This window comes from Bidens hawaiensis, unplaced genomic scaffold (genome assembly GCF_021521415.1).
Source record: "Bidens hawaiensis isolate Kalapana, Puna unplaced genomic scaffold, B.hawaiensis_p1.1 tig00038140_1, whole genome shotgun sequence".
Lineage (NCBI taxonomy): Eukaryota > Viridiplantae > Streptophyta > Magnoliopsida > Asterales > Asteraceae > Bidens > Bidens hawaiensis.
In genome coordinates this window covers 9,429-36,737 of record NW_027496689.1, presented here as the reverse complement: position 1 = coordinate 36,737, position 27,309 = coordinate 9,429, and positions in this window count along the sequence as shown.

Sequence of the window (27,309 nt, the reverse complement as noted above, 5' to 3'; positions counted from 1 at the left end):
TCGCCTAAAGTCAAGTTCGATTAGAAAATAAATTAAGAATCTAATGAAAAATGTGTTAAGACAGTTAATGGAAATAAAATTTTTCCAAGCTGACCTGGCAGCTCGACCCCAGCCAGGGGCTCTGCCCCTTGGACCCTGCTAGGGGCTGCCGCCCCTAGACCCCGCTGCCAGGGGCGCTGCCCCCGGACCCCCGTTCGTTGTGGGTTATATAAAGATAGAAATACAACATGAGTTGTAGTAGTTAATTGATACATGTAAATATTATACAGTTAGCCGTGCACAACTCAGGAAGGGAATAACGATTAACGGAGAGCGTAACAGGATTCAGGTGAGTTTCTAGCCCCATTTATGTGCTATGTTTTCGGGGCTGTGTGCATACTCAATATGTTTGTTAATACGCTTATCCTAAGAGATAAGTGTATGCCTTATGTGAATAATGTGAAATGTATGAATGATGGCTTGACGGTACGTGAACGATCTTCGGATATTGCACGTACTGTCAGGTTGTAACGCTAAGTTAAGGTAAGTATGATATGTATGCTTATGTGTATGAATGTGATAAAGTTAATAAAAGAAGGTACGGATGGTTGTATGGTTACGAAAAGGGTACCGAGCCCTAATAATACTCGAGGTATGATGTATGGTTGTATGGTAACGAAGAGGGAATCGAACCCTACTAATATTCGAGAACTAGGGAACCGAACCCTACTAATATTCGAGGAAAGAGGGAAACCGAGCCCTAATAATACTCGTGGAAAGAGGGAAACCGAGCCCTAATAATACTCGTGGAAAGAGGGTACCGAGCCCTAATAATACTCGAGGAAGGAGGGTACCGAGCCCTAATAATACTCGAGGAAGGAGGGTACCGAGCCCTAATAATACTCGAGGAATGTAGGGCGTAATGCTCTTTATAACGTAAGATATGAAAGTAAGTTAATACAAAAGAAAGTAAGAAAGTATGAAAGTAAGAAAGTAAGGAAGTATGAAAGTATGAAAGTATGAATGAAAGAATATAATGTTATGTGAATGGTATGATTATGTGATTATCTAGAACTCACTCAGCGTAGCTGACTTTTAGTATGCACGCAGGTGAGTAGGATGAGGCAGCTCGCTTGAGGAGACACGTGGCACTGAACAAGAGTCTGGCATCTGAAGACTTATGATGTTTTAATTTTAATGTTTTAATGTGAAAAACAAATGATGTTTTGAGACAAGTTATGAAATATTGTAATGTTTTATGAAAGTTTTATATTCCGCGTAAATGTTTTAATTAACTTTGATATTTAGAACTGTGTTTATGAGTAAATCCAACACGAAAGTAGGGTTACCGGTAACGGGGCCTTACAATATGTCATCGACATATAATACCAGAAAGGTAATGATGCTCCCACTAGCTTTCTTATACACACAAGCTTCATCAGCGTTTTTGAGGAATCCGAATTTCTTAACTTCATCATCAAAACGGTGATTCCAACTTCTAAATGCTTGCTTCAATCCATAGATTGATTTCTTCAACTTGCATACTTTATTAGGATGTTGTGGATCGACAAAACCTTCGGGCCGAACCATATAGACATCTTCCTCAAGGTGTCCATTTAGAAAAGTTGTTTTGACATCCATTTTCCATATCTGACAGTCGTAATATGCGGCAATGGCAACAATATCCTTATAGACTTTAGCATTGCCACGGGCGAGAAAGTTTCATCATAATCAACCCCTTGAGTTTGAGTGAAACCTTTTGCTACAAGTATAGCTTTATAAGTATCCAAGTTTCCATGCATATCAGTTTTCTTCTTGAAAACCCACTTGTTTGGAATAAGGAGGTGGTATAACCAGGTCCAATACTTGGTTATCATGCATGGATTGCATCTCAACGTTCATGGCTTCCAGCCATTTATCACAATCAGATTGTGACATTGTATCTCGGTATGTGGTGGGTTCATCCGAATCTACCATGTAGCATCCATCCATGAAAAATCCATATCTTTTAGGTGGGGTGCTAATTCTACCAGATTTGCGAATGTTTTGTGTGTTTTGATCAACCATTTGATCATTTTCAAAAACCTCTTGTTAATTGCTAGTGTCAACCAAACGTGTATTGGCTTGCGGTTCTTGATCCTCCACGAGTTGCACAGTTCTATCAGTTCCTTCCATAAGGAACCTTCTTTCCAAGAACTCAGCCTTTCGAGCTATAAATACTTTATGCTCGTTTGTATTGTAGAAATAATATCCCACAGAATCTTTGGGATATCCTACAAAGATACACTTAGTGGATCGGCGTTCAAGTTTGTTTTGGGTGTTGTTCTTGACATAAGCCTCACAACCCCATACCTTTAAATATGATAAAGATGGAACCCTTCCATGCCATATTTCAAAAGGTGTCATTTCCACTTTCTTGGTTGGTGCCATATTCAAAATACGGGTTGTGGAGATCAATACGAAACCCCAAAATGATAGAGGTAATGTGCTTCTAGCCATCATGGATCGAATCATATCCAATAGGATTTGATTCCTCCTTTCAGACACACCATTATGCTGCGGTGTTCCGGGTGGAGTAAGTTGTGAGAAAATCCCACAACTCCTAAGATGATCTAGAAATGCATCATTGAGGTATTCATCTCCTCTATCGAAATGAAATACTTTAATTGTTTTATTGAGTTGATTTTGTACTTCATTTGGAAGACTTTGAACATTTCAAAGGCTTCGTCTTTGTGTCTTAACAAGAACACATACCCATAGCGACTATAATTGTCGGTAAAGGTGATGAAGTATCTTTCACCATTCCTTGTCATTGTCTTAAAAGGACCACATACATCCGAAAGTATGATACCTAATAAATATTTCGCCCTTTCATTAGTTCCACAAAAGGGCTCTTTTGTCATCTTCCCCAATAAACAGGACTCACACTTATCAAATGAGTCATCATTCGATTCCAAAAGACCATTCTTTTGAAGTGTATGAATGTGATCCTTGTTTATGTGACCAAGGCGACAATGCCAAAGAAAATTTTCACTCAAATCCAATTTGAGTCTTTTGGTGTTAGCTTGGTACAACGAGTTATCAATGGATGTATTATCATGAACTAATTCATAAATGCCATTAGATGACATCGCTTTAAAATGAAAGACATCATTCATGAAAACACAAATATCATTATTTACAAACTTAAAATCATAACCAAAATGTCTTAATAAAGAAACAGAGATAATATTCCTAGTCAAACTAGGAGAATACAAAATGTTTTTCAAAAGAACTTCCAAACCATTTGGAAGCTTCAAAAGATAATCTCCTCGGGCTTGGACGTCAACCATTGCTCCATTTCCCATAAAGATACTAATATCTCCTTTCTTGTAATCATTTCTTCTTATGAAGCCCTGCAATGAATTGCATATATGAGTTCCACATCCGCTATCCAATACCCATGTGTTAGAAGAAATAATATTAAGATCAATATGGATCATGAAAGTTGTACCTGAGGTTGCCCCGCATCCCTCTTAGCTTTCAACTCCTTCAGATAGGTCGGATAATTTCTCATTCAGTGACCTATCACTCCACAAACAAAGCACGGATCCTCAGCGCTAACCTTTAGCTATTTCAGTTTTGCTTCGGCCTTTGCATTTCCCTTGAACCCCTTCTAGACTTGCCCCTTACCAATGGCAACCTTTGCCGTTGGTTCCGGGTGATGCCTCTTCTTCAAGCCACACTCATTGATCGCAAGAACGGGTAAAACCTTTTTACCCATTCTGGCTTCGGCTGTTTTGAGAATTGCGTGAAGCTCACCAATGCTCTTGTCCCATCCGTTCATGTTGTAATTCATGAAGAACGTCTCAAAACTTTTAGTTAAGCCATTGAAGATCAAATTCGTGGCTAACTCTCTTGAGATGGGACAATTAAGCCATTCAAGCCGATCAATGTGGCTTTTCATCTTAAGCACATAAGATGAGACAGATTGGGTTTCTTCCATACGACATGCATGAAACCCTCGAACTGTTTCGAAGCGTTCCACCCTAGCTTGAGTAAGGAACATTTCCTTAAGCTAGGTGATCATGTCATATTCTCCATGATTCTCGTAATCCTTTTGGATCTCGGGAATCATTGTTCCCAACATGAGGCAAGAAAATTGCACCAAATCCTCGGTGTATTTTAACCAATCCACATAGGCATCCAAATTATTGACATCAGGTTCATCGGGAATAAGATCGTCCAAAATATAGGATTTCTTCTCTTGCTTGAGAACAATTCTCAAGTTTTGATACCAATCCATAAAGTTGTTATAGTTCAGATGATCCTTATCCAGAATGGATCTCAGTGACAGATTATGCACAAGTGGGATAATAGCGTTCTGTGGGTTGTTTGCTGCCATCTATAAAAGAATTTAACAAAGTTCAATTTAGTATTTTCGATATCAATAAATTTTAATCGTTAATACCCTTCAATGTCTCCAAGAAAATTAATGATTAAAATATAGAACCCAAAGTTTCATCCAAATAGTAGTTAGATGACCTTTATCCCACTATTCAAATTAACAAGGTAGTCAAAGTTTGACAATTGCAACCCTTTGCAACTTCTAGTTTTACGGGATCGGTTAAACATCATATGTTTATTTGGCATGTTTAATCCCATCAACATCTTTGTACGCCATGCTTCGGTGACCCTATTCACATGGTTTCCAAATCAAGTCGTCCTACTTACACACACGTGTTAGTTTACACATACAAGTGGTTAGGTGACCTTTATCCCACAAGTATTGTAAATCCACCTCAAGATCACAAGTTTTCTTAAATGTGGTTAGGTGACCTTTATCCCACATCAAGTCTTCAAGTGACTCGAGTGTCGTATAAAAGGACGGTGTTTAACTTGTTTTAAAAGGGATTTGAGTTTTCAAAATTCTATATTGGAAAACTATTTAATGTACCTTCCACTTGCATGCATTCGAATGTACGGTACCCTTTGAAAACCAATTTTCAAATTTCTATTAATAAAACCCATTTTATAATGAAATCATTAATTGTTAATAAAACCAATTTTATAACTTAATAATTTCAAAGGATCATTTTTATGCAAGTTGTCGATTTTAATTGTTAACATCCAAACATGATAAAAAAAATAAACATAAATCAACCAGACAAGCATAAAATACAATCACATGTCCATACCTTAGCCACCTAAAATTTGACAACACTTGTTGACCGAAACAAGTGTGTCATAAGGTCTCTCCTAAGGGACGAGCATAACACAAGGTATGAGATGGTGAACTCCCACTTGACTCCACATCCTTATGCTTCAAGCGTTCACTTCTTATTGTGATCATTCTTCTTTATTTGGGCTTCCGTTCGGGCTTCAACCAAAGTGGTGTTGTAGTTGCATCTTCTTTTACAAAATAAATACTAATAAATTTTTGTCTAATAAATAAAATACAACTATTCTACTTATTATTACAAACCATTTGAAAGAATAAATAGATTACAAAACCGAATAAAGAATATTACAAACAAATGCATAAACCACAACATATCTCTTCAATATACACAAGGTTATGAACATCCACACAAGCAGGTCAACCTTAGACCAAACATGTCAACCTTTGACCAGAATGGTTCCCCTTTGGCCCTTAGTTCTCGGCCTAAAACATAGTACAGAGAGTTCTCGGCCAAATCCAAAGATTCAGAGTTCTCGGCCCGAAAACTTTGGTTCACAGAGAACCTAGTGTTCTCGGTCGACACCGAGAACTAGTTTTCGGTCAACCGAGAATTATTGTTCTCAACCATGAGTTCTCGGTCCAACTGAGAACTAGTTTTCGGTCAACCGAGAACTATGGTTCTAAACCATGAGTTCTCGGTCAATCGAGAACAGGGTTTCGGGTGTCTTCGGCCAGACCGAGAACCATGGTTTCCAACCATTTTGTTCTCAGCCAGAGCTGAAGAACACAAATTCTGTCCAAAACAAAATATCATCCAAATGATTCAGTTTTTCCAGATTTACCATATGCATGTATGGTACAATCTTGAAAAACCAAGGGGCAACCAAAATGCATAAAGTTTTCGGCCAATATGGTAAAGAATACCATCAAATCCGAACACTTTAGATCCAATTTTGAAGCATGTAATCATATAAGCGGCTCTTGATGCCATTGTTGGGTTTTTAACAAGATTATCAAAGTCCAAAAAAACCAATTTATGAGGAAAAACGCAACAGAAATAATATATTTTAAATCTTGTTATCGTATACACATAAAACCATTTGTGTTAAACCCAATCCAGGATCCAAATACGATTCACACACTATCAAGAACAACCATAGGATGTTTCAAGAACATACCTTCAAGTCCAGAAATCGAAGAAGATGAAGATATGAATGGCTAGATTCCAACGGAGAAATCCTCAAGCTTGTATACCCGAACAAGCTCCAACAAACACCAAGTTGCTAGGGACCTTACACTTCTTGCAATCTTCTTGTTCTTCCTTTGGTTTTTCGGCCGAGAGAAAAGAAGAGAGAGTTTGTGTGTGAGAGAGAAAGTGTAGATTGGATTCTCCAAAAATTGTGATCTCCCAACCAACAAAATTGCATGCATTGGAAATAACAAAAGGAGAGAGAGAGAGAGAGATGGAGGGGCCGGCCAAAGGGTGGGTTTCCCCCCCAAAACTCAAACCCAATTTTTGTTTTATATTCCCTTATACATATTTGTTATTTATCCAAATAAATAACATATCTCAAATATAAATTATCCACATAATTTATTTAACACACAAATGCAAATATTTAATTAGAAAACCCTTTTATCAAATATCATAAGTGTTGATAATTATTACTTAGATCATATCTAATAATAAATATCGTGGCGTTTGTCTAGCTTGTTATTGGGTATGACCCGACTTGGATCATAACGTACTAGCCACATCAACTCAAACATGTGTCTTGGGAAAATCGATTCCAACAGTTGTCTCCTTGATGGGTACAAGGCATAGTCGGGTTATACCTTATGTTGTGCAAGTTCTACGTGTCCCTTTTATAATATTTTTATTTCTTCTAGATCTAGTAATGATGGACCTCCAATCATGTATGTGTAATGATGAAACCAATATCTGAAGAAAAAAGGGAACAAATCCCCTGTAAAACGAGCCGATGACTCTAGATCTAAAATGGCTCTTTTAAATTTGTAAATCTTTGAGTTGACTCAAACAGATCTGGAAGTATTTTCTGGATTTATGGATTTTTTGGGGTTTCAATCGAACATATCTGGAAGAGCCGGAATGAAATTCAAATATGTAGTTCGTTGTCGTGTCTTATGGATGGCCCCAATGAATAAATGTGGAATGGATTTGGGTCAGATCCATATCGAAGTTCCCCGGTCTTCGAGATGAACCTACCGGTAACTTTTGTTATTTGTTGGATTTAATGAGTATGATTGTTGTTATTATATTCAAAATAATTTTTATTACCATAGATATTTGGCGTTAATTCGTTTGATAGACTTAGCGAAACCCGTGAATGACATATGGTCGTATTCTTTCTATCCGTCGGAAACTATATCTTTGGGTTCTTTACAAACCATCATTAACCTATAATTCAATTTGTTTAATCAATTAATTATTGTCCTACAAAACCAAATATATTCTCGGTCAAGACAATATTTCTTATGTATTTTAGCTTGAGTCAAAACATTTGTCAGCTTGAGTCAAAACATTTGCAATGGGTTGGTGGTTAGACCATGAGTAGTCATAAAGCCCGTGACCCAGGTATTATGCGTCACGTGGCGCCTAGTCAGAGTTATTAATTTATACAAAAACAAGGTGTAGTCACAAAACCCCACCCCCGGGCATTATGCGCCACGTGGCGCCTAGTCACTATTAATTTTTTTTTGTTATTTTAAATATATAATACATTTAAATAATTAAACATAAAATTAAGAAATGACATTAAAATTAAAAAAATACATTAAAATCACATATAAAAACTAAATTAAAATAAAAAAATACGGTGAATTAAAAAAATACATCTATAAATAATACTAATGACACTACATGTTGTATTTTTCAAAAATTTTCGCTTGCCAAACTGCTTTTTGAGATTGGACTCTCGGGTCGTATTCGGTTAGCTCGTTTGATAAAATCTCGATGTCTTTGTCCAATTCATTCCTTTTAAGTACTTCGACGGCGTCCAAATTTGGCGCTGGGCTCCAAGTTCTTGTATACCTTTGAGTTGAATGTTCATTTCCTTAAAATGACTCTCCATTTCGGCATTCGAATCCGTTGCCAACGACGAAGCGACCCATTTCCCTTTCCGTTGCTTCTTCTACCCCCGGTCGAGGCATCTCAGTAATATCCGCATAAGGATTCGCGGCTTCATTATCGCTTAAGTTGGAGTTTCGAGCGTCGGAACGGGGCGTGTCTGGATCAACCAAAGACAATGTTTTAGACTTTTTTTTACGTGGACCACCTTTGGCGTTGGCATCTATAACCTCGCCCCATTTTGGGTGAAACCTCAAGTAGTCTTTCCAAATGCCAAAGTATTTGAAGGCCACCGTGACCTTATGTTGATACTCTGTCAACGCGTTTTCCATGACTTCCGCGTCCGAGACACAATTACTCCTCGTTCGATTCATCCGAGAGAAAACCGTATGGAAACCCATGCATTTGTTGGTTATGTGGTTCCATTTTGACTGTAAGGAATTTTTTTCTAGACGCGAGTCCCCGCCAAGTTCGTGGAACAACTTTTTAATTTTGTGCCAAAATACCTCGTTTTTTGATAGTTCGCTAAAAAAATAAAAACATTACAAGTTCAATGTTTGTTCTATGAAATTTTAAAAAATATATATGTATTTTAAAATCTACCGCACTTGGCATCTTCCGATATCACGCACCAAGCACGAGCACATAGTACGCACTCTTCGATACTCCATGGTATGGTGTTCTTTGTAGCCCGAGCTTCGCCGGCAGGTTTTTTTGCGTGTTTTCTCGGACGTTCGCATTGGCTCGAACCGCCGACGGTCTCTGGGACGGGTTATGTCTCCGGCATGAACTTGTCGTCGGGTTGGGAACCCGAACCGGAAAAAATGTTTGCGGTTGGGTTTTGGAAACCGGGCACCGTATTTGGTATAAGGGTTCCTAGATATGCTATGTACGTGGCCATTTGCGGTTCGAAGGGATACGGGGATTGAGGGACGGGGACGGTTAGCATCGGGGAGGTAGATAGGTTCAGTTGTGGATTTTGGTTGCTTGCGTTGCCTTGACGGGCAAATTGACCGAAACCGAGAACATTTTGGTTGTTATTCGGAAACATTTTGATAGTATTGTAGTAGAAATAATTGTTTGTAAAAATATATTTGGTAGAGAAGTGGTAGAAATGAATGTGTTAAAAAAATGATGTTTGGTTTGTTTTTATAGTATAGATTTAGTTAATCAAAAGTTTTTTTTTTTATAATTCACAACGGCTTCCCAACGGTAACACATGCTCCCAACGGTCGAATTTTTTGATACTGGTGCCATTTTCCAGCGTTTTGTGTAAAACGCCCAAAAATAAAAACAAGCCATAACGCCGGGGGGGGGGGGGGCGGTGTGCCCCGGGCGTTATCAACCAAAACGCCTCGATAACGAGGGGACTACGAATGGTCTTATAAACCAAAGCCCATGGATGGTTATGTGTGCATGGGCGAATATTATAAGGCTTGGTTGAGGGGTTAGGGTATAGGCGACATGTAGGCGTACTTTTTTTTCTCACCTAAAAATACTTAGACTATCATTATGGTGAGTCGCACTAATGACCCTTCACAGTGTCCCGTGGGAACTGGGGCATCGAAGCCCCACCCAATGATGCCCCAACTATGGCGAGTGGACATCGATGCCCCTTTAAACTTTTGATTTTTTAATAAAACAGAAAAACCAACAAATTTATAAAACACAATAATAATAATAATAATAATAATAATAAAGAACAAATTAAATTATGTTTTAAAACATATAAAAAATCAACTATTTTTAGTTGTCGTCGTCGCCTTTATGTTGCTTATTTCTCCAAAGATGTTCAACCAAATACGATCGAAGACTGATATTTGTTTCCCTTCTTCGTCTTCTTAAAAAATTAGCAAGTTTCTCATCTTCTTTTAGTGTTCAGCTCGGCTACGCGATATCGTTGTACTTGTCTTGACAAATTGTTCTAACCGAGTCCTCCAATATCATATTATGCATGATAATATAAGTGTACATTGTGTTTCTTAACATATCAATTTGCTTAATATGAGCCGGACGTCTAACAATAGACCAACGTTTCTTTAATATCCCGAATGCCCTTTTATGATCTTTTTGGCTAACTCGTGTTTTTTATGAAAAATATTTTCGTTTATTGTCAGTCGGGCACGTAAAGCTACTAACCAACGTGACCCAATCCGAATAAATGCCGTCGACTAGATAATATCCGTATTGATAGTTGACATCATTCGTGGAAAATGAGGTGTCGGGTCCAACTCCATTTATGAGACGGTCAAAAATAGGGGACACATTTATCACAGATACATCATTGTTTGCACCGGGCATCTCAAAAAACGCATGCCATATCCAAAGATCAAGTGAATATGTTTATAAGTTTAAAGAGATGTATGATATGTTTATAAGTTTGTAGAAATTGAGTGAATGATATATATATATATTATACTTTTGAATTTTTTTATTTAAACGGTCAAATAGTCGTTGAGAAGGGTATTGAATTAAGAGTATTGATGATCATATATATATATATATATAATATATTGATGTGTTGCAAAACACATAGCGTTTTATCCCGTTTTGTGTTGTTTTGTGCATAAACCGTTAACGGATATAACTTGTTCTTGCATGAAATTAAATGTTTGTGTTTATGATAGGTCCCATGTTGAAGAGAGCGAAAAAACGAGTTTAATGAAGAAAGAATCAGCTCAAACGGGATTCGGATGAAGCCGATATGCGCGTTTGAAGATAAATGAGTCAGAAAACAAAGAAATGAGCACCCAGTACCTGGACGCGCTACTCGACCAGGTGAGGAATCCATGCCTTTGCTATGCGATGTCATACATGTCCTAAAGGCTGCCAAGAATGTTCAGGAATCAGCTACCCCATCTATTTTGTCTTCTAGTGGGCCTTGTGGGCTTGTTTTAACCTATTTTATATTAGGAAGGAAGTGTTTAAACATATATATAAAGGGCTAATACCCTATCAACGAATTTACATAATAACTCTAGCCACCACACCTACTCTAGAGGAGAAACCAAGTAGGACAAGCTTACGGTTCTATCTTTTATCTCTCAATGTTGGTGCATAATGTCAGTAGTTCATAGTCTAGTGTCTGTAATCGAGTCTGTAATGATTAATTATGTTTTATATGTCTTAAGCGAAGTTACTAACAAGTTCGCTATTTAGGCGAACTTGTTAGTCAAGCGAAGTTATGGACAACTTCGCCTGAACATGCCAGGCGAAGTTTTCGTGTATTTATATAGGTTACGGCTTAGCTTAGAAAAATAGTTCGTGTGATCATTATCGAAGTTACGAGAGCTGTAACGTGAGGACGAGAGTTCGTGTCTGTAATAGTGATATTGTATCACGTGTTTTGGTTATAATATAACGTGTTTGTTTATCGTATCGTGTTTGATCTATTCGTGTCTTCTACGCTCGTAACGACCTACGTAGGGATTCCGCACCTACGTAGATCGAGATATCTCGTGTTGATCCATCCAGGGACCTACAATTGGTATCAGAGCCTTAGGCTCTTATGCTATGGTTCGAGATCGGCGTTTTGGTGTTTCTGGCACGAATCTGATGCGTTCTTGGCTGAACAGCGCCGCAGGCGAAGTTATGGGGTTCAGGCGAAGTTGTCGCTTAATTTTTAGGGTTTAGGCGAAGATATAAGGTTAAGCGAAGTTATTCACAACTTTGCCTACCTCACAAGTTCGCTTATCTCAGGCGAAGTTATTGCCAGGCGAAGTTATTGACAGGCGAAGTTTTAGCCACGCGAAGTTATAGCCAGGCGAAGTTATGGACAGGCGATGTTGACTTTAGGCGAAGTTAACGAGAAAGAAAAAAAAAAGTGTTTTGGAGTTTTCGTCTGTATGGCCAGGTGTACACGATTATTGTGAGACCGGAGATGTTGTTCCGTCAACGAGTGAAACTTGTTATCTCTGGGTCTTACGTGTGAACAAATACGTGTCAACTCTGGATATGGAGTTGAGTTTGTGAATGGGATATTGATTGAAACTGGATATTGACACATATTTGGGTGTTTGTGGGCAAATGAGATAGTTGTTGTTCGAGGTTGACCAACTGAAGAAAGTCAAATTGAACTGAAGGTTTTCGTCATTACTGGATTGCGGTCAGAGCATATTATTTATGTTATTTTCAAGGCGTTCGAGAATTGGATCCTGAAACGTGATGCTTATTTATTAGAGTGAAAATTCTGGAACAAGTTGGATTTAATCGGGAATTAAAGTGTTTATGTTCTTGATCGTTATCCCTGGTGATTGAAGATGCTTCGGATTAATTAATGGTCATGTGTTAGATTCTGTCAAGGTGGTTTTGTGATGAAATTGATCACTTGATGTTGAGTAGTTGAAGATTAAACCTTATCGTATGCCGACGAGTTGGTGAAGTTGTGGAGGAAGCCCAACTTCACGTGTTGGTGAAGTCAGATGGACTCACGTGATTGGTTGAGATGATCTATTGGCACGAGGATGCATGCATTTCAAAGACCTCAATCGTTATAGTCGGAGAAGCTTACACTGAAGGGAAGATCTGATATGGAAGACGCTGGGTGATTGGTAGATTTGTGAAGCTACATGACAGATTCAGACACGGCTGGTTGACTGCAAACAGAAGATCATCAGTTAAGAGGGGGACTGTTGGTGCATGTCGTGTAACAGATGATCTTTTGTGTTTGTTAGAATTGAGAGCAACGATCAAAGGGGAGACTGTTGGTGCATTTTGTGACCGTCACTATGCAATTCTGATCAGCGGAAACGAAGTACGAAGTTATAACAACTTCACCGTAGGCGAAGTTGTAACAACTTCGCCGTAGGCGAAGTTGTAACAACTTCGCCTACTGAAGTTGTTATAACTTCGCCTATGGCAGAAGTTGTTATAACTTCGCCTATGGCAGAAGTTGTTATAACTTCGTACTTCGTTTCCGCTGATCAGAATTGCATAGCGACGGTCACAAAATGCACCAACAGTCTCCCCTTTGACCGTTGCTCTCAATTCTAACAAACACAAAAGATCGCCTACTGAAGCCCAGGCCCGAGAATGTTTTATATATATATACATGTGTCTTGTTTAGGTTTAGGAATCCAGAAATTAGTGTGTGTTTTGAGTAGTTAGTTTGTTTGGAGAGAGTAAGAGACAAGGAGAGTCGTGTGAGACGACCCGAGGTAGAGCTCACCTCGGGTCAGTCGTGTTTTCTGTTTGGTTACGGTATGTAACGTGTTTTGATTATTATATAAGAATCTGCAGATTTGATTATCCCGTTCTTGTATTTGTTCGTGTGTTTGTTCGTGTATGTGTTTGTGTGTAATCGTGTTCTTCGTCTTCTACACCAATAAACGAGTCTAGGAGAATTCCGCACTCCTAGACCTCGTGCGGATCTCGTATCGATCGGCGACGCCCCGGGGGGACCTACATGTTCAGTAGGCGAAGTTGTTATAACTTCGCCTATGGCGAAGTTGTTCTAACTTCGTACTTCGTTTCCGCTGATCAGAATTGCATAGCGACGGTCACAAAATGCACCAACAGTCTCCCCTTTGACTGTTGCTCTCAATTCTAACAAACACAAAAGATCATCTGTTACACGACATGCACCAACAGAACAAGGTCTTTCAAGTGGTATCAGAGCTTTTGGCTCGTGTTTGCTACTGAATTGAGCAAAATTACTTGAAGATTTGAAGAAAACAAAGTCTAAGTTCATAAACGATTACTATTTGTTCAATTACTCACTCATTTACGGACAAATTTCAAATTCCTTTGGTTTTATGATCGTTGTTACTTGTTAATCATTTATGCACGAGTGGAATCGTCAAATTCAAGCTGATACTCAAGTTTCAAATAATGGATTTTGAACAGTTTGTTCGGCATATAAGTTGTCTGTATCCCATATAAGTTATTCTTGGCCGTATAAGTGTTGGTTTTCATATAAGATGGGTTATACGTTTCTGAGGGTTATACGTTGTATCAAGCTTTCCGTATAAGTAGGTTTATTAGTGTATAAGGTTGTTATATGTTTTGATTATCTGGGTTAAACATTGTAAGGTTACACGTCTGTATAATTTCTTTTGACTTATATGCTGTGAAAGTTTGTCAAGACTTATACGCCTGGTTAAAACATATATGTTGGTTTTAGCTGTTGTCTTGATTTTTGTGCAACAATGGAAGATTTGAATACTTTTGTGACACACCACTCGCCAATACTTCAGAATATCAATTTGTTGAATGAAATTGGGACATCTAACAAGCCACCGAAGTTTCTAAGAATGGAAGACTATCCAGGTTGGGCTGATAAGTTCGAGACTTATGTTCAAGCTGTGAATTATGAGGCATGGAAAGCTGTTGAGGTGAAATACATCATTCCAAGAAATGTTAATGGTACTAGTCATCGTTTATCTCAAAATCCCGAGACTGAAAAAGCAAGATTTCTAGGGAGAAGAAAATGATGAATCTTTTTCAATAAGCTATCAAGTCTGAAATTTTCAATTGTTACAACATAATGGATCGTTTCATCCAATCTGAGAAGCTTTATTGAACAAAGATAGAGGGAATCCAGACATGCAAAAGTCCAAGATTGCTCTATTAAGGAAGGAATTTGATATATTCACTATGGTCAAAGGTGAATCAATGACATAATTGATTGAAAGGTACTGTCATTTGGTGAATGAGATTAAGCAAATGGGGATTGATAAGCAAGAGTATGAGTACATTGACAAGCTTGCTGATTCTTAATCTAATGAATGGGATATTTTCATTATGTTTCTACAATCAAACCCAATTAACTATGCAAGATTGACTCTAGATCGATTCATTGAAAAGTTGGAAGCACAAGAGCTTGAAATTCACAAGAAGTAAAGGATGAAGAGTAATATTGTAACTCAAGATATCGGGTTATACTTCAATGCATCACAATCTGTGGTAGCTCCTAGCCCGAAGATTCAAACTGCTTTTTTCACAAATATTAGTTTTAGTAGTAGTTCTCAATCAAGTGAACCATCTAACATACCACATTACACAAGCTCCTACACTGGAACCAACCCTACACCTGATCAATCCTCAAAGCCCTTGAGTTCAGCATCTGATGTTATGCAATGTAACATAGCGGTTAACATCAAGAACACAAATGGACTGACTGCTGAAAACGTTCAACAACATATGACTTTTCTAGGATCCGTCCTTGAGTCATATGAATGTTTAATTGCTGGGCAAATTGGAAACTACAACATGAAAAAGAAGGTTTATGATCAAATTGATTCTGAGGAAATGGAGATGTTGGATATTCGTTGGTGTATGGCTAGTATTGTCTGAAGAGCTCAAGGATTTCAGGAAATTACTGGTAAGAATTGTTTGGATGGGGCAACTTCAAAGTTGGGATTTGATAAGTCAAAGGTTCATTGTATTCGATGCAAAGAGAAAGGTTACTTCAAGAGGGAATGCACAAATCTAGAAGTTGGGGAGACAAGTCCTAATCCTTTTGGTAGGGATTATAACAAGCAGGCCATCTATCATCAAAGCTCTCCTGCACCAGCTGAATCATCAAAGAAGCCCGAGGCCTCATCATCAAAAGCGTGTCATGCACAATTGGATGAAGGTTTCAACTGGAATACTATTGTTCACAAGGAAAATGTTGCTGAGGTAATAGGTGAGGATCAAGCTGGAGAATAGGTATAGGTAAACTATGTGAATGTAGGTGAAGCGGTGGAAGATGTAGATCATGGGTATGCTGATGAAAGTGTTGAATTAGCTTATGTTACTGATGGTGAAAATACTGAGATTGATGAATCTTGTGTTGAGACTAACACTGAGGAGACAGAATCTCCTAAGAGTTTTGATTCTATTCCAAATGAATTCTTTCAATCATATTTACCTCCTGATGTGTATGAAAGTTTTGCAGGTTGGTTTAATGGAAAGGAAGTGCCTCATGGAAAGATTGATTTTGGAGTTGATAATGAAGACGAGACTGTATATGAGGAATCTCAAGTGGAATCAAGTATTGAAGAAATGAGTAAAGAAACTATGTCAGCTGAAGGTGTTCCAACGACAGCTGAGGAAGTAAAAAAGAGAAGATGTTCCTTGGAGCTCCACTCATCACAAGAGAAGATGGTTGGACAGGTACCATTTTCTACTCAAGAAGTTGAACGAAATTGTGAGTCATATGATGAAAAAGAATTTGTGATTAATTCTTTAATATCCGACTATAACAAAATGTTTCATGATTATCAAATATAAAATAGGCTTATGGTAAGCTTCAAACATGTGAAAAGAACTTGTGGGTAAAAATCCTACAATATGAGAAAACGATCTCAATGCTTAAGCATAAGGTTGAGGATAAACAAATAGCCATCAATAGGCATGTTGATGAGAAGCGGAACCTAAAAGAGAACTTCAACTAACTAAAATTGAGATTGAAAGAGTTGAAACTAAACTTAAAAGCTATTCTGCCTCATCATATATCCTTGATCACATTGTTCGAAAAGAAATTCTAAAATATCATGTTGTACCGCCACCAACTTGGAGCTCTTATGTTCCAAAATAACCCGAAGGGTTTCTTAAGGCGATGAATGTGGTGTATGATACACCACATCATGATATTTCATCTTGTGATGGGCAAGTTGATAATTATCCTCACAGTTCTGAATGTGAAAGTGAGGTTGGCAGACAGGCTGCTGAATTTGTGTTGTCTGAAACAGAAATTAAACCTCAAGTATGTGTTAAAACTAGTAATCAATTTGTTAAAACCGGAACTAAAACTCAAGCATGTAATAAAACTGGTAATCAGAATTCAAAATTTGCTAAAACTAGCTTTTACTACAAGAGAAAAGAAGTGGCTACAAAGAGGGTAACAAAGAATCTGTAAAACCTAATGATGGTTTTTAAAAGATCGTGATTGTTAAAGGTGAGACCTCCGAGGAACAAAAAGAGGCCAGCTTTAGGAAACAATCGCACGATGAGTTTTACAAATTGAAAACTGAAAGGAGTAGGGAAGAGAATCAAGTTTCTCCTGTTAACAATTTTGTTGATAGGAGGAAATGATTTTTCTGTAATGAGGAAGGACATCTGTTCTACTCATGTCCTAAGAGATTCTCTAATTCCCAAGTGAAAAAGCATGTGGTAACAAAGAAACCACAATGGAATGTTTCATATGTGAGACCTACTTCTCCGCCCACAAATATTTTAAAGCGGAGTGTGGAGAAGAAATTGTTCAAAAACAATTTTGAGGTCGGTGAATCTTCATATGTGAAGAAGTCAAATGATGGTTTTTACAAGAAGAGAAGTTCTGTTGGACAGAACTGGGTTGCTAAGGTTAAAATAACAAATGAAAATGTTAAACCACCTAGTGAACAAGTTGTTAACCCACATACTGAACAGGTTTTTAAACCAACTATTGAACAAAATGACCAAGCTGTTGAGTCTTCAAATGAACTTGTTAATCCAATTTTTGAACAAGTTGTTGAGTCTGTTTCATCGATTTCATGTTCATCTGAGTCATTGTCTAATTGTGAATATGATGACTTTGAGGATGTTTTAAATGAAAAAAATGAAACAACCCAAGACCAAGAAGGCTTGGGTTTCTTTGTTTCACTGATCGCAGACTTTTTAGGGCCTTTCAAGATCCAATGACTCACGTTGGATTAGGATAGTGGAGCCTCTAGTCACATGACGGGAACTCTTCATTTGCTAAAGAATGTTAAATCTATAAGAGGAGGATATGTGGGGTTTGCCGGAAATCAAGGAGGACAAATTGTTGGTGAAGGAACTTTATCAAACGGGAAAGTGATGTTTGAGAATGTGAACTACATCACTGAGTTGGAAAAAAATCTGTTGAGCATTTCTCAAATCTGTGACAAAGGCTTCTCAACTCACTTTACAAGTCAAGAATGTTTAATTCTGAAGCCAGGATTTTAAGATACCGAATGAATGGGTATTAATGAAGGCACCACGAGAGAATGATCTTTATGTTTTTAATATGGGTGTTGCATCGTCTACTCAAAGCACTGTTCAGTGCTTTGTCACCAAGGCATCAGAAAAGGAATCGGTGTTATTGCATCGACGAATGGGTCACATCAGCGTTCGTAATATAAACAATCTTATTCATAACCAACTTGTTGATGGAGTAAACGTCAAAGGCTTTCAAATTAGTACCAATTGTTTGAGTTGTAAGAAGAGTAAACAAAAGAAAAAGACTCACACGACGAAGTCTATCAGTTCAATCATCAACTTACCTTACGAGAGGCTACACATGGATTTATTGGTCCCGTGAATGTTAAAAGTATCACCAGGGAACTTTACTATTTGGTGGTCATTGATGATTACTCACGCTTCTCGTGGGTGATGTTTTTTGAGTCAAAAGACGAGACCTTCGACAACTTAATGATATTATTCAAAAAGCTCGAGATGTTATATAATCTGCCGATCAGAAAAATCAAAAGCGACAATGGTACCGAGTTCCGGAACAACCGAATGCTTCAATACTGTGATGAGCGTGGTATTCTTCATGAATTCAGTGCTTCTTATACACCAAAACAACATGGAGTTGTTGAATGAAAGAATAGGACTTTGATGTGACAGCAAGGGTTATGTTGGCTGATTCGAAACTACCAGTTAGCTTTTGGTTAGAAGTTGTTGCCTCGGCTTGTTACACTCTCAACCGCGTTCTAACAATAAAGAAGTTTGGCAAAAAATTTCGAGCTACTTAATAGTCGAAAGCCGAACTTGAAGTGGCTTGATCCGTTTGGATCATAATGTACTGTTCTTGATCCTAATGGTAAATTTGGTGCTAAGTATGTGGAGGGATTCTTTATGGGTTATGCTAGTCCTTTACGACGTGTATTCTTACCTAGCATTAACCGGATTGTGCAAGTACAACATGTTAAGTATCAAAGGTATGCTACTCCTATTAAATGAAAGGGTGATTCATGGATGTTTGACTATGACGGCTTGTGGAGTTGTTTCTCATTTTCTGAAGAGCAAATCACTGATGAAATGGCCACACTGTTATTTCAACAACATTTGGGTGAAGGGTTTTATGAAGAAAATACAACACAATATGTTCCTATCTTTAATGATGATTCGGCACCTAATGTTGATGAACCTGTTGATGATACGCCGGCTACACCATTCTTTGACTATGATGGTGAAGATCACGATGATGTAATTGAGTCCTTGGTTCAACCGACAATGAATTCTGATGAAGTAATTCCTAATGAAGTGGTTAGTGAAGAGAATGTCATGAATCTTCCAAATAATGTGGTGGTTCCTAATGAAGTTATGCCTCGAACATTATCATATCACCTGAAAGAGAATATTATTGGTGATCTTAATACTGGAGTATGAACCCGAAGTCAAATCGACAAGAGTCTCAGTTGTTAATATACTCAAGTTGCTCCTCTTCAAAACCGGTTCTCATTAAAATGTTTTATTTCACAAATTTAACCTAAGACATACAAACAAGTGTTGACAGAAGAAAGTTGGGTCAATGCGATGTAAGAAAAATTAGTACAATTTGAAAAGCTTGGTGTGTGGAAGCTTGTTGATCTACGTGATGATCAAAGGTGCATTAATGCCAAGTGAGTTTTCAAGTGTAAAAGGGACAAGAATACTATAATTTTCAGAGACAAAGCTCGATTGGTGGTTCTTGGTTTCAATCAAAGGGAAGGAATCGATTACAATGAAGTCTATCCTCCTGTTGCTACTTGAAGCAATCAGGATTTTCTTAGCCTTTTCATCTTGGAAAGGATTCAAGGGTTATCAGTTATATGTGATAAACCTTGAATTGGGTGAAGAAGTATATGTAGGACAACCACCGGGGTTCGTCGATTCGATTCACAAAGACAAGGTGTACTTGCTCGACAAAGCTCTTTACGGTTTACACCAAGCCCCGTGAGCTTGGTATGACACGATGTCTCAAAATCTGTTGGACAATAGCTTTGTTCGTGGCACCATCGAATGTGCACTCTTCACGAAGGAAGTAGATGGTCATTTTCTGATAGTCCAGGTCTACGTGGACGATATCATCTTTGGGTCAACAAATGATGCTATGTGCAAAGAATTTGAGAAAGTTATGAAGTTGAAGTTTGAGATGAGCAATATGGGAGAATTGAAGTTTTTCTTGGGTTTGCATGTCGAACAGATGTATGATGGTATTTTTATTCACCAGACAAAGTATGTCAAAGATATCATTGAAAAATTCAATATGGTTGACTCAACGCCGATCAGCACACCTATCCCGCTTAATCACAGAATTGGTCCTGATCCCACCGAGGAGAAGGTTGACGAAACACTCTATGATTCCATTATCGGTTCCATCATGTACCTCACTGCTTCAAGGCCAGACATCATGTATCCGACGTGTTTGTGTGCCCGATATCAATCCAATCCAAGGGTCTCACACTTATCGTTAGTGAGGTGGATATTTTGGTATCTAAAGAGATGTCCAGGGGTCGGTCTTTGGTATCCTCGAGACGATGTATTTGAGCTAAGAGCGTATTCTGATTCTGACTATGGAAGCTGCAAGCTAAATGCCAAATCTACCATATCCGATTGTCAATTCTTTGGTAACAGGTTGGTGACATGGCGGTGTAAGAAGCAGACGACTGTATCGCTATCTACCTGTGAAGCTGAGTACATGGCTGCTTCCAGTTGTTGTTCTCAAGTTTTATGGATACAACAACAGATGCACGACTACCGTTTGAATTTCTTACTACTCTTATTTATGTAGATAACAATGTTGTTATATCCATAACTAAGAACCCGGTAAGTCACTCTAAACCAAAACATATTGACATACGATATCACTTCATCCGTGATTGCTACGAGAAGAAGTTGATCACCGTTTACAAAATTTACACCGACGAACAAAAAGCAGATCTTTTTACTAAAGCTTTCGATAAAAACATATTTTTGTATTTGTTGGGGCTAAATAGTATTAAGAACATGGGTGGTCGGAAAGTGAGTGATCCCGAGGTTACGGATTTCTACCTTTGAGTAACCGTTCACCAGGTCACATTTATTTGTAAATATTTTTCTTTAAATGGTTTTTTATTTTAGGGGGAGATATGGTTCGGGAAAAATACAACAACATTTGAAAAGGGATAAAATCCAAAACATTGAAATATGTATAAAATACAAAAACAATAGAAATGCTCCTCAAAATGAGTTTTGGAGCATAAAAGGAAAATGACAGTACATTGATCATCTTGTTCCAAGTACCGGTAAAAATGAGGTATAAAAGTCTATTGATTAATGTCGGTGCATTGGTAGGCTTTGAAAACAAACAAGTAAGTGAATAAGTGATATAAACCTAACTAGCCAAATTGAAAGATGGGTTATTATTCTACACTAAAGTCTTGGTGATGATGGCAGACAATTAAAAACCTGTCATACTCAATCCTTATGTTTCAGTAGATCACCAAAAATAATGTGTTAATAAAAGTGTTTTAACCGTCTAGTACACAGTCTACATTTCAACGTTCTATGGTTTTATGGCCTTAAATCCTTAATTGATGGGGTGCCATAGGTTTCTGGAACCACTGAGCTCTTTATGCGGTTTATCATCTAGGTATTCACTTCGGTGAATATCTAAATACGTGCTCTAAGAGCGAACCCTAAAGTCATTAAACTTTGATCACTTTGTACTTTGTACAACTCTCATTACTTACTTGATCAAAACACGTTATTAGTCATACATTGATCCTCCCTTGCGCGCGTCTTAAGAACAATAAATAACGGACCCCAGGGGATGCAATGTCTGTAAGCCGACATATGAAATAGTGCATACTCAACCATGGTAAAGGAAACTTAGGGTATTGCTTGATAATAGGGGTATGCCTTATTGTGGAAAACTGTTGCTATGATTGCCAAATTAAAAATTTTAAATGTTTTGATCTGCTGGTTCAAAGGTTTAAGTCAAGTTGGGGTGATATGGTAAAAATCAAATCAAGCCTGAGTCAAGATTAGAATCTAATCATGTTCTGATATTATGTGCTTAATTGAACCTTAATCGTATCACTGATGTCTCTAAAGCTTTTGTTTTAAAAGTTTAAGCGGACAACAATGCCAATGACTAGGCTTAACATCAGACATAATAAAGCCAAAATATAAAACCTGATGGAAGAAGGGATTGATCAATATGATTCCTTGCTCAACTCACAAAAGTATGTTTCTTTCTGTTTGTAAACAGTTTTATTTTGAAATATTTGTGTTTTGATTATAACTTTTTCATACATAAACCAAAAAGATTTTACATTTCTGTATTATTTTCGATTTTGGTGAATGGTTAATCGGATTTGGATATCCAAGAATCTGAATCGAGTGGTTTTTTTGACAAAAATATTCAAAGTTGGGATTTAAAGTTCAAGAGAAATTTTCAAGGTCATTAATTTAGACTTGATTAAGTTTGAAAATGTGAAAATGGTAGTTTGAAATTAAAATTGATTCAAAATTGAGATTTAATTTCAGGAGGATTCATCATGGTCATTAATTTGGACTTGATTGGGATCAAAAGTGTGAAATTTGTCATGTTTAAAACGTTTTTTAATTGTTTCAACGTATAAGTGGTTAACTTATACGGCGTATAAGTCAAACACTTATACGCAGCGTATAAGTGCATGCTATATATATATATATATATATATATATATATATATATATATATCTAAGTTATACGATGGATCTTTGTCATTTTATACTTATACGTTTCTGAGAAAGATACACGTTGTCCACAATTTATACATTTCTATCTGTATATCATGTCGGTAATCACAGTATAACTGACATCTTTATTTCTTGTGGTTGATTCGCACACCACTTGAAGTTTTAAAGGTAAAATTACAGTGCATTTGTAGGATCTGGGTTTGGTTAAAGCCGATGAACAGTACCGTACTGATATGGACTTAATTGGACAGAGGCTTTTTGATATTAATGGTTATCGATGACAATCCAAACTCATGTATCCATGTTTGTTTGATTATCATGGTCTGATTTTTCAGTTTTCTTTTGACCTAGGTTTTGAATGATAAGTTTTTTACACTTATACAACTTATAAGTCTCTTGGACTTATACGGCGTATAAATTCTTAATGACTTACACGTTTGACCAAACTGGACTTACACGTTGAGAACTTATACGTGTATAAATTGTTATTCATCAAAAGACTTATACGTTTGAATTGAAAATATACGTGTACATACTTATCCGCTGACACACTTACACGTTGTATAAAACTTATCCGCTCCTATAAAACTTACAAGTTCATACATAGACTTATATGGCACTTAGAATATTGTCAAATTTAAAAATTTTCTAACATGATGTTTTGTGTTTGTGAGTGCAGATGGTAAAGATAAAAGATTTTGATGCTAATCACAACATTTTTGCATTCTTGGATGGATCTGATGACAAGATGGAACCTTTCCGTGTTATATTACCATTCTTTGAAAGATCGAGGATCTTAAAAGCGATTACGGCTAACACAGTGATTATAAAGGATATTGTCGAGGAATTCTGTAACAATGCTAAACTCGAACAGGAATGCAACAAGTATGTTGTAAAGAAGAAGGAGATTATTTTTTCTGAGCAGGTGTTAAGAGATGTATTAGAGTTCGGGGACGAGTCTACTGATCCTACTGCTCTAGATGAGAGGATGGTTAAAAGGTGTTTATTGAGAATGGGGTATAAGAATGAATTGGACAGGGGATTTTTGAAAACTGGTTTGTCAAGGCCATTCATGTTTATGGTGCACGTGATTGTTCATTGTTTGGGACACCGCAAAGGGGGATATGAGGAGATTCTTGATTATCACATGTGCATGACAGCTTTATGCTTGAATCTGAAGTATAACTTTTCTAAAGTTATATTCGAGCATATATAATTATACTTTGACAGCAAATGGTTAATGTACCCACGATTTGTGCAACTAGTCATTGATCATCAATTACCAGAGTTGGTAAATATGGGTGAAGAAATGAAGTTAGCTCATATATCGTTAATGGATATGCAAAGTTAAAGTCATACAGGAAGAAATCTGAGGAGGAGATACCTAAGTTTAGAGCTTTATTTGGTCATTTACGTAATCCTGGGTATATTGCACCATCTGATAAAAAATGGAGGAATGATGGTAGTGACTCTGATCGAGAAAACGAAAATTTTCGAATGCAAAGTTTTTTACCTCTTGGTGGTCGTTGGTTTGTCAAAGTTGAGGAGGATGAAGCAGAAGGGTCACAAAGGCTAAGAAGAAACGTAAACGTGTGGTTAAAGCTAAGCCTATCAGACCTCCCACTCCTGCTTCACAAGAACCTGTTGTTGAACCAAAGGTTTTTAATGTTGAACCGAATGCTGATCCAGAAGGAGAGGAAATTGAGTGTGGTCATGAAGCTAATAAGACTATATGGGCTAATCCTCGTGTTATGCATGATATGAGAAAGGAGAAACGAACAAAGAAAAAATTTGATCATGATGATAAAGATGAGACGTATGTTCCAGACACTAGCAAGTGGAAAAAGAAGCGTGTAAAGCATATGGTTAGTAGATCTGTGATTGATTCATGCTTGGTTGATGAACCTGAGGAGTCAGCTATTAATGTTGAAAAGACTCCTAAACCTGTTAAGGCTGATGTTAATGAAGCTGAAAAGACTCCAATATTTGATGTGAATCTGGATGATGCCATTGTTAAATTGATGAAAACTCCTACCGCTCAGAAGCTTCTTTCAATTTCTACACCTGCTGTTGAAGATCTTGTACAAAATAAGACTCTTAAAGCTGATAAAAGTTTCACAACAATCTGGTGAAACATTTTTTGATGCTTATCTGATTTTGGATGGACCTACTAGAGTGGAATTCAATGATTTGAAAGATAAGGTGGAGAATCAAGAAGTCAGGATTAATAGTTTGACTGAGTAGAATGACCGTTTAAGGATGGAGAATGTGGAGATTAAGAAGCGTTTGGATGAAAGTGAGAAGAAAAGGAAAATCTCTGATGATTTATTGGTGTAACACATGAAGTATTTCGTTATTATAAAGAAGAAGTTGGGTATTCGACTTAATTCTGAAGTCGACAGAGCTTAAGCTAGTGAAACTATCTTTGAAAGAGTATATGGTGGTGGCATTGGGGTTGTTGAAGCTACTTTTTGTGTTGAATATGATAGTGAAAGAGAAGCTTAAAAGGGCAAGTCTAAGATTGAATAACCTATCATTGTTGATGATGTAATTGATGCCTCTGTGCAGGCTGGTGGTTCTAGTGACATGTTAATTCAGGTGAATGAACCTATGGTTGCTAATGATCCAATGGTTGTAGTACCTTTTGAACAACCTATTGATCCAATTGAAGAAAATCAAGAGAATGAGAAAGAAGATAAAGAAAAAGTTGACTTTGAGGATTCAGAAGATGACTATGATGATCTGGATGATGATGATGATGATGATGATGATGATGGTGATGATGATGATGATACTCCTCAAGGAGGTGCTGGTGCTATTTCTGGTAAGTCTGACAAGAAGATTGATTCTGTTAGTGGTGATGTTCAGACTAATGAACCACAACAAGAATCTGAGACTAAAAGTGCACCTACCAATAAGCCATTGGAAGAGTTAGAAGATTTGAATACTTCTATTTTTCGTGTATCTAACATGGTTGATGAATTAGAGGAGGGGGATATTCCAGTTGATAAGTCTGAGCTGGCTAAAATGTTGGATGTTTCTGTTTAAGATCTAATATTTGATTTTGAGAAGGATATCCCTGAACCAGAGATAAATGAAGATTGGTTGAATCGAGATGTGGAATTTGATGATAAATTTGAAGCAATCAAATATGTTGGTGAAAATGAAGAGTTTGATTCATTTGACGAGGTTTTTGATGAGGAAATTGAGATGGAAATAAATCCTTATGAACAACTAAGGAAAGTCAGTAAGGATGAAATGAAAGGTTGGTTTCGAACATCACGACAAGGATCGACAAACCCGTCATTCGAAAAAGCAAGAAAGGAGTATCGTAAGAGGGCTTTTGATATTGATTGAAGATGGAAAGACCTAGAAATATCCAATGTGGAGTTTGTTAGAGCATTATTGTCTAATGTTAGGTCTTATGGGCTTAATATGTCATATTTGTATAGTTAAGGGGCTTAAAATGTCAATATTAGAATATGTTAAGGTACCGTATAAGTAGGCCAACGTATAAGACTTATATGCGGCGTATAATTCTTATACGCCAAGGGGACTTATACACTACCATAGGCTCTTGTATAAATAGTTCTAAATTGTCATATTTTGTAACTGTTTTTGGTAATCTGATCAGAGAGAGATTATCGGTTTGTACTTTGAATGTTATATCAATCTAATAATGATTATGAGTGAATGTGTTATCACTTCCTTTATTATATGATTCCGCAATATGATATAGTATAGTAAACCCAATATTATCGATTTGTATCGTATCGTTTTACATGTATATCATGATGTATATGATCTGGAACAAGGTCTTTCACCATTACTTACCGTAACTAAACATCACTAATCCAAAATATGCATCATTTGAGTAGGGTCAAGCTAAACGTAACCCACTCCCTTGCTAACCATACACTCCCCCTTGAACTTTCATTTCCTCTTAAGTTAGTCCATCTTATTTTATTTTATAATTCTCTCAAAATATCATATAAAAACTATTAAATTTTTTTTTTTGTTTTACAGTTTTTTTTATATATTTTTGTTATTGATTTTATTATTTTATTTTTTAAGATCATATAAAAAATTTATTTATTTTTTACATGTATTAAAAAGTTTTGTATGTTTTCTCTAGCTAGTTTTTTATTTTTTTTATAAAATGTATTAAAAACAATTTAATTTTTTTTTGTTAGATTTGGATGCATAAGATTAATGTTACTTGAAAAAAGAGTCGAATTTGGTTATAAAGTTGTATGTTATTTAACCTTTTTTAATTATAGAAAATAATATAATTTTTTATAAAAGAATGTAAACTATCTTTTAATTTAAAAAAACGCTCTCCAAAAAGATTAAAATAAATATAGAAAAAAAAAATTTAACAAGAAAAACAACATTTTTCTAAGTAAGAAAAAATATATTTCAATTAAAGGCTTTTAAATATACA